The sequence below is a fragment of the Eretmochelys imbricata genome, chromosome 6, assembly GCF_965152235.1.
Source record: "Eretmochelys imbricata isolate rEreImb1 chromosome 6, rEreImb1.hap1, whole genome shotgun sequence".
NCBI lineage: Eukaryota > Metazoa > Chordata > Testudines > Cheloniidae > Eretmochelys > Eretmochelys imbricata.
The window spans coordinates 103,923,848-103,934,155 of record NC_135577.1 but is presented as its reverse complement, the minus strand read 5'-3'; positions in this window follow the sequence as shown (position 1 = coordinate 103,934,155).

Here is a 10,308-nt window from a genome sequence, read left to right as displayed (position 1 = left end):
GTGCTTGTGTAAAGCTTTTTCCGTTCAGCCACCTAAGACAATTGTGTTTCATATCCATCAGCATGCTCTTAATTGATAGAAATATCCCTGTTGACTTATTGGAGGAATAGAGCACATCTTAATTACTATAATCATAGTTACTTGTCTGAGTTTAGAGTCAATGCTGTCAAAAAAAAGAAAATATAGAGAAAAAATATTTCCCTGTAACAGAGTCTTAGAGGAAGAGAGTAGATTATAGGTGCTTGCTCTTAGAACAGGACGTTCTTCTCAGACATTGCCTTGAATTTTAAGGCTGTGATTCACACTAATGGGAGAATGGGAATTCAAAGGTAGTGATTTTGCTCATTAAATAGTTATGTATTTTTAAAAGGTTTTATTTGGGTAAGTGAACTTTCCTATATAGGGCCAAGTTGATCTTGCTTTATTTAGGTGACTAGTCCCAGGGAAGACAAACAAATTGTTAGTAAGGCAGCAGGACTTGGCCCTTGACCTAGAAGCCATTTATATCCTAAAGAGAACAGAACAGTTGAAGACCTTCACTAAACACAGAGCATTCATTTCATGGACAATTTGCAGTTACCCAAATCAGTTAAGACGTATGAAATCAATTTCTCAAATTTACAGTATTTGATTATTTCAAAGCTGTAAGTTAGGTTTACATATGTAAGCCAGGCTACGTTGAATAGTTTGATTTTGAACTGCAGCTGACTTCTAGGTTACCTTATATTTAGTTTTCTTTTCTGCCTGATGCCTCAGGTGCATTACAAAACAATGTTTCCCCCTTTGAGAATAGGGGCATTACTTCCTACATCGTAAAATAAGTTAGTGCCAATTTTAAAATGGCTTTTTTCACAAGTCACATTCTTCCAGACTGATTCTGGGGCAGTGGGGCAGTGTTCCAGCTTTAGGTTCTTTAGGAAAAAAGCAACTCTAAAGTATATTAGATGCAAATTCAGACTACAGAGGTAAAATAGCTGGTGCAATATATATAAGCGGCCACTGATCTCTTCAGTTAAACTGCTTTACTTGATGTGTTTAAAAATGCAGTGTAAAAACAGTTGTTTTCAAAGTATGCCTCTTCCCATGAAATTCATATGCAAACTGCTAACTTCTAATGGCAATATTTGGATAAAAATCTAGTCCTTCACAAGGAAACTATCTACTTAGTGTGTGAAATGGTGATCTAATTCTTTAAGAGCACTGCCACCTTTATAAAATTCCCCACTAGCACTAAAAACTGTTTGATGTGGGCAGAGACGTGTTATATATCCTCAAACCTGTCAGATTAGATAGTAACCTAGACTGTATGCTTTCCCTGGGTGCTCCCACTGATTACAGTAGTTGCCTCTACTCTTCCTGAACTGTTTACTTTGCCTTGCTCCCCATCTTAGGCTGCCATGGCTGGAGGAATGACAGCAATTGAGTTAAATGCCAAAGGATCCAACTCAACTGATGTAATTTCCCACAGCCTCCTGGAGCCAACTTTCCTTCCTTCAAAACACACTTCTATTGCTTTCAAACAGCACCATCCTTCCTGCTACTCAGACCTGTAGCTTCTTCCAAACTTCACCCCCTTTACTTTCAAGGTGGGTTGCCATTTGATTAGAAGGCAGCCTTCCACCACAGATCTTAAAAGTTGCCTGCCAGCAGAGTTCAGCTACCTAGAAATCAGGAAACAGACCAAAGGTTTAGCTTGTGAGAACTAACAATTGTTTCTAAAACAGATTTCAGGCTCAGCAGTTATATGCTGGTGTTTGGTGATCACAGTAAGCAGTAGTGGATGACCTTAAATCACTTCAGAATAGCTTTATTACTGATTAAGGAGGACCTTAATTGGTGTCCTGTCTCCATGGTTCACCCCTGTGCCCAGTATTATCTATTAAGATGGCTGATTTCCCATTACTTCTGCTAGGATTACTCAAATTAATGCCTTTGCCCCACCATAATTCAGTTGTTTCTTCAAGTGCTTGCTCACGTTGATTCCATTCTAGGTGTGTACGCGCTCACGTGCACAATTGTCAGACTTTTGCCTTAGCAGTATCCGTAGGGTCGGCTGTGGCACCCTCTTGAGTGCCATGCTCATGCGTTGGTAATTAGGCACCACCAACCCTACACCATTTCAGTTCCTTCTTACTGCCCATGATGGATGGTTGGAGCGCCTTGTCTTGCAGATCACTGACTTCCTGAGGAAACTTCAATCCATCGGTGATCTTCCTGATAACACCATCCTGGCCACTATGGATGTAGAAGCCCTCTACACCAACATTCCACACAAAGATGGACTACAAGCTGTCAGGAACACTATCCCCGATAATGTCACGGCTAACCTGGTGGCTGAACTTTGTGACTTTGTCCTTACCCATAACTATTTCACATTTGGGGACAATGTATACCTTCAGATCAGCGGCACTGCTATGGGTACCCGCATGGCCCCACAGTATGCCAACATTTTTATGGCTGATTTAGAACAACACTTCCTCAGCTCTCGTCCCCTAAAGCCCCTACTCTACTTGCGCTATATTGATGACATCTTCATCATCTGGACCCATGGAAAAGAAGCCCTTGAGGAATTCCACCATGATTTCAACAATTTCCATCCCACCACCACCCTCAGCCTGGTCCAGTCCACACAAGAGATCCACTTCCTGGACACTACAGTGCTAATAAACAATGGTCACATAAACACCACCCTATACCGGAAACCTACTGACCGCTATTCCTACCTGCATGCCTCCAGCTTTCACCCTGACCACACCACACGATCCATCGTCTACAGCCAAGCTCTGCGATACAACCGCATTTGCTCCAACCCCTCAGACAGACAAACACCTACAAGATCTCTGTCAAGCTTTCTTACAACTACAATACCCACCTGCGGAAGTGAAGAAACAGATTGATAGAGCCAGAAGAGTTCCCAGAAGTTACCTACTACAGGACAGGCCTAACAAAGAAAATAACAGAACGCCACTAGCCATCACCTTCAGCCCCCAACTAAAACCCCTCCAACGCATTATTAAGGATCTACAACCTATCCTAAAGGATGACCCAACACTCTCACAAATCTTGGGAGACAGGCCAGTCCTTGCCTACAGACAGCCCCGCAACCTGAAGCAAATACTCACCAACAACCACATACCACACAACAGAACCACTAACCCAGGAACTTATCCTTGCAACAAAGCCCGTTGCCAATTGTGCCCACATATCTATTCAGGGGACACCATCACAGGGCCTAATAACATCAGCCACACTATCAGAGGCTCGTTCACCTGCACATCCACCAATGTGATATATGCCATCATGTGCCAGCAATGCCCCTCTGCCATTTACATTGGTCAAACTGGACAGTCTCTACGTAAAAGAATAAATGGACACAAATCAGATGTCAAGAATTATAACATTCATAAACCAGTCGGAGAACACTTCAGTCTCTCTGGTCACGCAATCACAGACATGAAGGTCGCTATCTTAAAACAAAAAAACTTCAAATCCAGACTCCAGCGAGAAACTGCTGAATTGGAATTCATTTGCAAATTGGATACTATTAATTTAGGCTTAAATAGAGACTGGGAGTGGCTAAGTCATTATGCAAGGTAGCCTATTTCCCCTCGTTTTTTCCTACCCCCCCCCCCCAGATGTTCTGGTTTAACTTGGATTTAAACTTGGAGAGTGGTCAGTTTGGATGAGCTATTACCAGCAGGAGAGTGAGTTTGTGTGTGTGGTTTTTGGGAGGGGGGGAGAGAACCTGGATTTGTGCAGGAAATGGCCCAACTTGATTATCATGCACATTGTGTAAAGAGTTGTCACTTTGGATGGGCTATCACCAGCAGGAGAGTGAATTTGTGTGGGGGGGTGGAGGGTGAGAAAACCTGGATTTGTGCTGGAAATGGCCCAACCTGATGATCACTTTAGATAAGCTATTACCAGCAGGACAGTGGGGTGGGAGGAGGTATTGTTTCATATTCTCTGTGTGTATATAAAGTCTGCTGCAGTTTCCACGGTATGCATCCGATGAAGTGAGCTGTAGCTCATGAAAGCTCATGCTCAAATAAATTGGTTAGTCTCTAAGGTGCCACAAGTACTCCTTTTCTTTTTAAGAGCATTATTGGTTCTTTACAGCCTTTGTTATCTTCTTTGTACATAGTTTGTAGGTACTTAGCCATTAAGTGTTAGTTGGTAGCTGAGTCCCAGCTGGGACTTCACCCCAGAGCAGGGCATGCCCTGCTCTCCTGGCTTCAAACCATGCTACTCATGCAGCAGGCCGATGCCTATCAGTGACCCCCACAACAGCTGCTTGATGTGTTTGGGGGAATCCCATAGAAAGGACAAATGTCGAATCTGTAAGAACTTTTGCCCTAGAACCAAAAAAAGGAGCGGGATATCAGCTTGAGGGCCCTCCTCATGGAGGCTGCACTTCGTCCTGCACTGGAGCCCTCCCACTCGGCCCCCACGCCGAGCACTTCAGCATCAGTGAGGAGCATGCCACTGGCACCGGACTCTACCCAGCACCATTCCCCCTCGCCGGTGCCAAAGAAGCAGCAAAAGAAGAGGCGGCCCCCGGCACCAGAAGGAAAATGGGCTTTGGACACAGGACAAATGTCCGGCCATGTGCCCGCCCCAGGGCTTTAGGAGGGTACTGTGGAGGTCAGATCCCCCAGCCTGACCAGGGATCCACCTTTGACTCCAGGGAGCAGCAGGAGACCTCGGTCTCTGCCAGGGCCTTCATTGCCAGAAGTGGCCCTGGTGGCTGAAGAACAAGTAGGCTGACTGGCACCACACCAGGCAGACACTCGCTAAGACCCCAAGATCTAAGGGCAAGGTGATTATGGGAGTACTTCACAGGGCAATGGAGTGCTCTTGGTCACTGGACCGCAGGCACAGATCTCCATCTCTGTGGCCTCAGACCTGGGCACTGTATCCTAAGTCTCCGACTAGAAGGCTCAGGTCCTTGGCACGCTCTCCACCTACAAGACATGGGACAGTGGAGTCAAGGTGCCGGTCCCCATACCATTGGTACTGGCGAGCTTCCTGTAGCCCAGACGTTCTCCCAGATGTCAGTCCTGGCCAGGGCAGAGCCACACCTTGTCATGGCACGGGTCGCCTTTCCCCTCTCCCCCTCCTGCTTTTTGGCAAGCAGGCATCGTTCCTTGCCCTTGCTTTGCCAGTCACCAACTAGAATAGGCCTCAACAGCTCCACCCTAGTTGCTGGAAGGGCAGTGGTCCGAGTCAGACCCGGAGTTCAGCCCCTTGCCAAGAAGGGGTGATTCACAGCTGACTCGTGAGGCCAGTGCAGCACCCGCAGCGATGTGACAGCCGGGACAGGGGCCCGCTCAATGGCCATATTGGAACTCGTGGGGCATGCCTGTAATGCCGGTCCTGTGTTCCCACCAGCCTTCCCTGGCCACCTCAGACAAACTGGACCCGGCCCAGAGTTGGAATGCGGTGCCGAATCTGATGTGGGGGCAGCGCAGCAAGCCCATGCACTGAAGGAGCCGTTGCTGGAGAGGGAGGAGGACCCTGTCCCTCCACAGGTGGTGCAGTTGCCAGCGTTGTCCCCGGACGAAGCGGTGACAGGTCCCTCCCAAATGGGCAGTCTCCCTGACATGGCTGCTAATTTGAAACTACAGTTTGAGATTGCTGAGGAGTCTGACTTTGTTATATCATAGAATATCAGGGTTGGAAGGGACCTCAGGAGGCCATCTAGTCCAATCCCCAACTAAATCATCCCAGCCAGGGCTTTGTCAAGCCTGACCCTAAAAATCTCTAAGGAAGGAAATTCCACCACCTCCCTAGGTAACGCATTCCAGTGCTTCACCACCCTCTTAGTGGAAAAAGTTTTTCCTAATATCCAACCTAAACCCCTAAATCCCACTGCAACTTGAGACCATTACTCCTTGTTCTGTCATCTGACCCCTGAGAACAGTCTAGATCCATCTTCTTTGGAATCCCCTTTCAGGTAGTTGAAAGCTGCTATCAGATCCCCCCTCAATCTTTTCTTCTGTAGGCTAAATAATCCCAGTTCCCTCAGCCTCGCCTCATAAATCATGTGCTCCAGCCCCCTATCATTTTTGTTGCCCTCTGCTGGACTCTTTCCAATTTTCCCACATCCTCCTTGTAGCGTGGGGCCCAAAACTGGACACAGTACTCCAGATGAGGCCTCACCAATGCCGAATAGAGGGGAATGATCATGTCCCTCAATCTGCTGGCAATGCCCCTACTTATACAGCCCAAAATGCCATTAGCCTTCTTGGCAACAAGGGCACGCTGTTGACTTATATCCAGCTTCTCATCTACTGTAACCCCTAGGTCCTTTTCCGCAGAACTGTTGCCTAGCCATTTGGTCCCTAGTCTGTAGCGGTGCATGGGATTCTTCCGTCCTAAGTGCAGGACTCTGCATTTGTCCTTGTTGAACCTCATCAGATTTCTTTTGGCCCAATCCTCTGATTTGTCTGTCACTCTGTATCCTATCCCTACCCTCCAAAGTATTACCTTCGCCACCGGGGCCCGGGTCACACTGTCCAATCGGGGGGTCCTCAGAATTGCCAAATCGCTGTGGCAAACCCCCTCTTCCATTCCACCGACTTCTAAGAAGGCGGAAAAGATGTCCCTGTGAAAGGGTTCAAATACCTCTACACACACCCTCCAGCAGCGTCCCTGGTTGTGTCAGCTGTGAATGAAAGGGACAGGCAGGGCCACCTCAGTGGCACACAAAAGAACAAAGATGCCAAGAGACTTTATTTATTTGGCAGAAAGATTTGATGGCCAGCCTACAATTCAGGGTGTCCAACCACCAGGCCCTGTGAGGCAGGTACAATTTTTAATCTGTTGGACTCCAAAAGAGGCCCTCCAATGGAACCGAGCCCAGTTCACTCCTTTGGTGGACGAAGGCACAGCGATGGTGAGGGGAGCCCTCCAAGAGGCCTGGGACACACTGATTCAGCAGCCAGGGTGATTGCCTCCATGCCATGAGGCGCAGCTCCTGGCTGAAGTCCTCCACCTTTTCCCAAGAGAGGCAGGCCACTATTCAGGACCTCCTGTTTAAGGGGCAGGGCTCTTTGAGCTGACTGACTCAAGGCTCTACAGCCTTAGACTCCCGGGCCACCCTCCGCTCTTTGGGCCTTCACACTCCTCAACAGATCAAGAAGCCATTCCATCCTACATCTCTGCGGTCTAGGTCCTGGGGAACTCCCTGAGTGGGCTTCTACAGGAGAAAGGAGAGCCAAAGGGTCTAAGCAGTGACACCTGTCGTCTTCCCACCCATCTGACCCTCCCAGAAACCAGGGAGGCCAGAAGCAATCATTTTGAGGGTGCACTCAAGGATGACACCCAGGTCACTTCACTGGATCCACCTTTCCTCGACTGCCTCCACCCCTTCCTATCAGCCTGGTCTTGGCTAACCTCGGATTGTTAGGTGCTTGACCCAATTTCCTCAGGCTATACCCTGCAATTTGTGGCCCACCTCCCTTCCCCACCCTCTTCAGGGACCGTTCTCATGAGCAACTGCTTGTCCAGGTCAAAAACCTATTGCACCTGGGGACAGTGGAGGAGGTTCCTTGGGACATGAAGGGAAATGGGTTCTACTGCAGCTACTTCCTAATCCCAAAAGCAAAAGGGGGCCCCAGACTTCTCCTTGACCTGCATTGTCTCAACAAGTCTCTCAAGAAGTTTTGCATGGTCTCTCTGGCCTCCATCATCCCCTCCCTAGATCCAGGAGACTCGTACGCTACCCTTGACTTGAAGGACGTGTATTTCCGTATTTCCATTTTCCTGGGGCACAGGCGCTTCCTTCGTTTCTTGCTGGGCCAGGTCCACTTACAATTCACAGCAATGCCCTTTGGTCTCTCGTCAGGCCTGAGTGTGTTCACAAAGTGCATAACACCAGTGACCGCTTACCTATGGCATTCAAATTTACCCATACCTCAACAACTGGTTACTAAAGGGCGGGTCCCAGGATGAGGTGTAGTGGCATCTCGATCTGGTGCTGTTAATAAATGAGAAAAAGTCAACCTTAACCCCAGTGCAGCGCACAGAATTCATTAGAGTGGTCCTCGACTCTACTTGGGCTCAGAGCCTTCCTCCCCGAGACTTGGATGCAAGCCATGGTGGATCTCATCTCATCCATGCAAGCCCACCCTCTCACCACCGCTCACACATGCCTGTGATTGTTGGGACACATGGCAGCCTGCACTTATGTGGTCCAGCATATGTGGCTCCGCCTCAGGTCCCTGCAGGCATGGCTGGCGTCGGTCTACATCTCCAACAGGCACAGCATGGACCGGGTGATTGGGGTTCCGGAACATGTACTGTCATCACTCACCTGCTGGCAGAATCCTACATCAGTGTTGGAAGGAGTCCCCTTTGTGGCTCCATCCCCATTTGTGACCTTCATCTCTGATGCATCAGACCTGGGGTGGGGAGCCCACCTGGGCCATCACAGCATGCAAGGTCGTTGGTCAAGTCATGATCGCTCCCTGCAAATCAACGTCAGGGAGTTCAGGGGCAGTTGGCCTGGCCTGCCAAGCCTTCCTACCACACATAGAAAGCACGGTGGTCCAGGTCCTAACAGAACACAGCAACTATGTTCAATATCAACAAGCAAGGCGGAGACTGACTGTCTGCCCTTTGCCAGGAAGCCCTAGGGCTTTGAGACTTCTGTCTGCAGCACGACATCTATCTTGTAGCCACTCACCTTCCCAGGGTCAAGAATGCTTTGGCAGATCGCCTCAGCAGGATCTTCTGGTCTTGCCACGAGTGGTCCCCTCCCTCTGTTAGTGGTCAGCTTCATCCTCCACAAGTGGGGAACTCCCCAGGTGGACCTGTTTGCATCCAGACAGAACAGGAAATGCCAAGTTTTCTGCTTGATTTGCGGCTCCCTGTTGGATGCTTTTCTGCTCCCATGGTCGGGGGCTCTGTTTTACGCCTTCTCCCCAGGACTTTAATTCACAGAGTCCTCATGAAGATCAAGCAGGACAGGGCAAAGGTGATCCTCATAGCAGCAGCTTGGCCTCAGCACACTTCTGGACCTCTCGGTGGCTGCTTTGTTACCATTACCACTCTGGCCAGACCTACTGTCCCAAAACCACAGCAGTCTTCTGCATCCGAATCTGGCGGCACTACACCTGACTGCTTCGCTGCTGCATCGTTGAATGAGCAGGAGCAGCAGTGCTCGGCCGATGTCCAATAGGCCCTATTGGGCAGTAGAAAGCCTTCCACCAGAGCGACCTACCTGGCCAAATGGAAGTGGTTCACCTGCTGGACCTCAGATAAAGGTGTTCAGTCTGAACAAGCCTCGCTGCAGTTAATCTGGGACTCCCTTCTGCATCTCAAGCTCCAAGGCCTGTCCCTTTCATCTATCAAAGTCCACTTGGTGACTATCTCGGCTTTCTGTCCGCCGCTCGGGGGTAGGTTGGTTTTCGCCCAGGACATGACTGTCAGGTTCCTCAAGGGCCTTGAGCACCTCTACCCGCATGTCAAGGACCCCATTCCTCCCTGGGACCTGAATCTGGTGCTGTAGTGGCCCACAGGACCCCTCACTTCGAACCTCTGGCTTCCTGCTCTTTTTCCTGTCCTGGAAGGTTGCATTCCTGGTCACAGTAACATCTGCCTGCCAGCTCTCTGAGATTAGGGTGCTCACCTTGGAACCACCCTATATGGTCTTTTACAAAGACAAGGTCCAGTTGAGTCCACACCCGGCTTTCCTGCCCAAGGTGGTCTCTGTTTCATATGAGCCAGGACAGGAAAAAGAGCAGGAAGCCAGAGGCTCGAAGTGGGGGGTCCTGTGGGCCACTACAGCACCAGATTCCCTAGATATTAGGAAGGCGTTGGTCTTCTACATTGTAAGGCCCAAGCAAGTTGATGCAATTGTTCAGCACAGTGGCTGACAGGATGGAAGGTCACCCAGTGACCACTCAAAGAATTTCTTCTTTGATCACAGCCTGCATTTGCCACTGCTATGATCAGTCGAAGGTAGAATCATAGAATATCAGGACTGGAAGGGACCTCAGGAGGTCACCTAGTCCAACCCCCTGCTCAAAGCAGGACACCACCCCGGTGCTTGTAACCGCCCACCTGCCCAGGGTGCAGGCCTCTTCAGCAGTTTTTCTAGCCCAAGTGCCTATCCAGGACATCTGTAGGGCGGCCACCTACGTTCCACTATACACTTACCCAGCAGGCCCGCAACAATGCTGGCTTCAGTAGGGCAGTACTACAAGCTGCTAAACTTTGAACTCTGAGCCCACCTCCAAGGATACTGTCTGAGAGTCATTTAGAAGGGAATCAATATGAGCAAGCACTCAAAGAAGAAAAAAA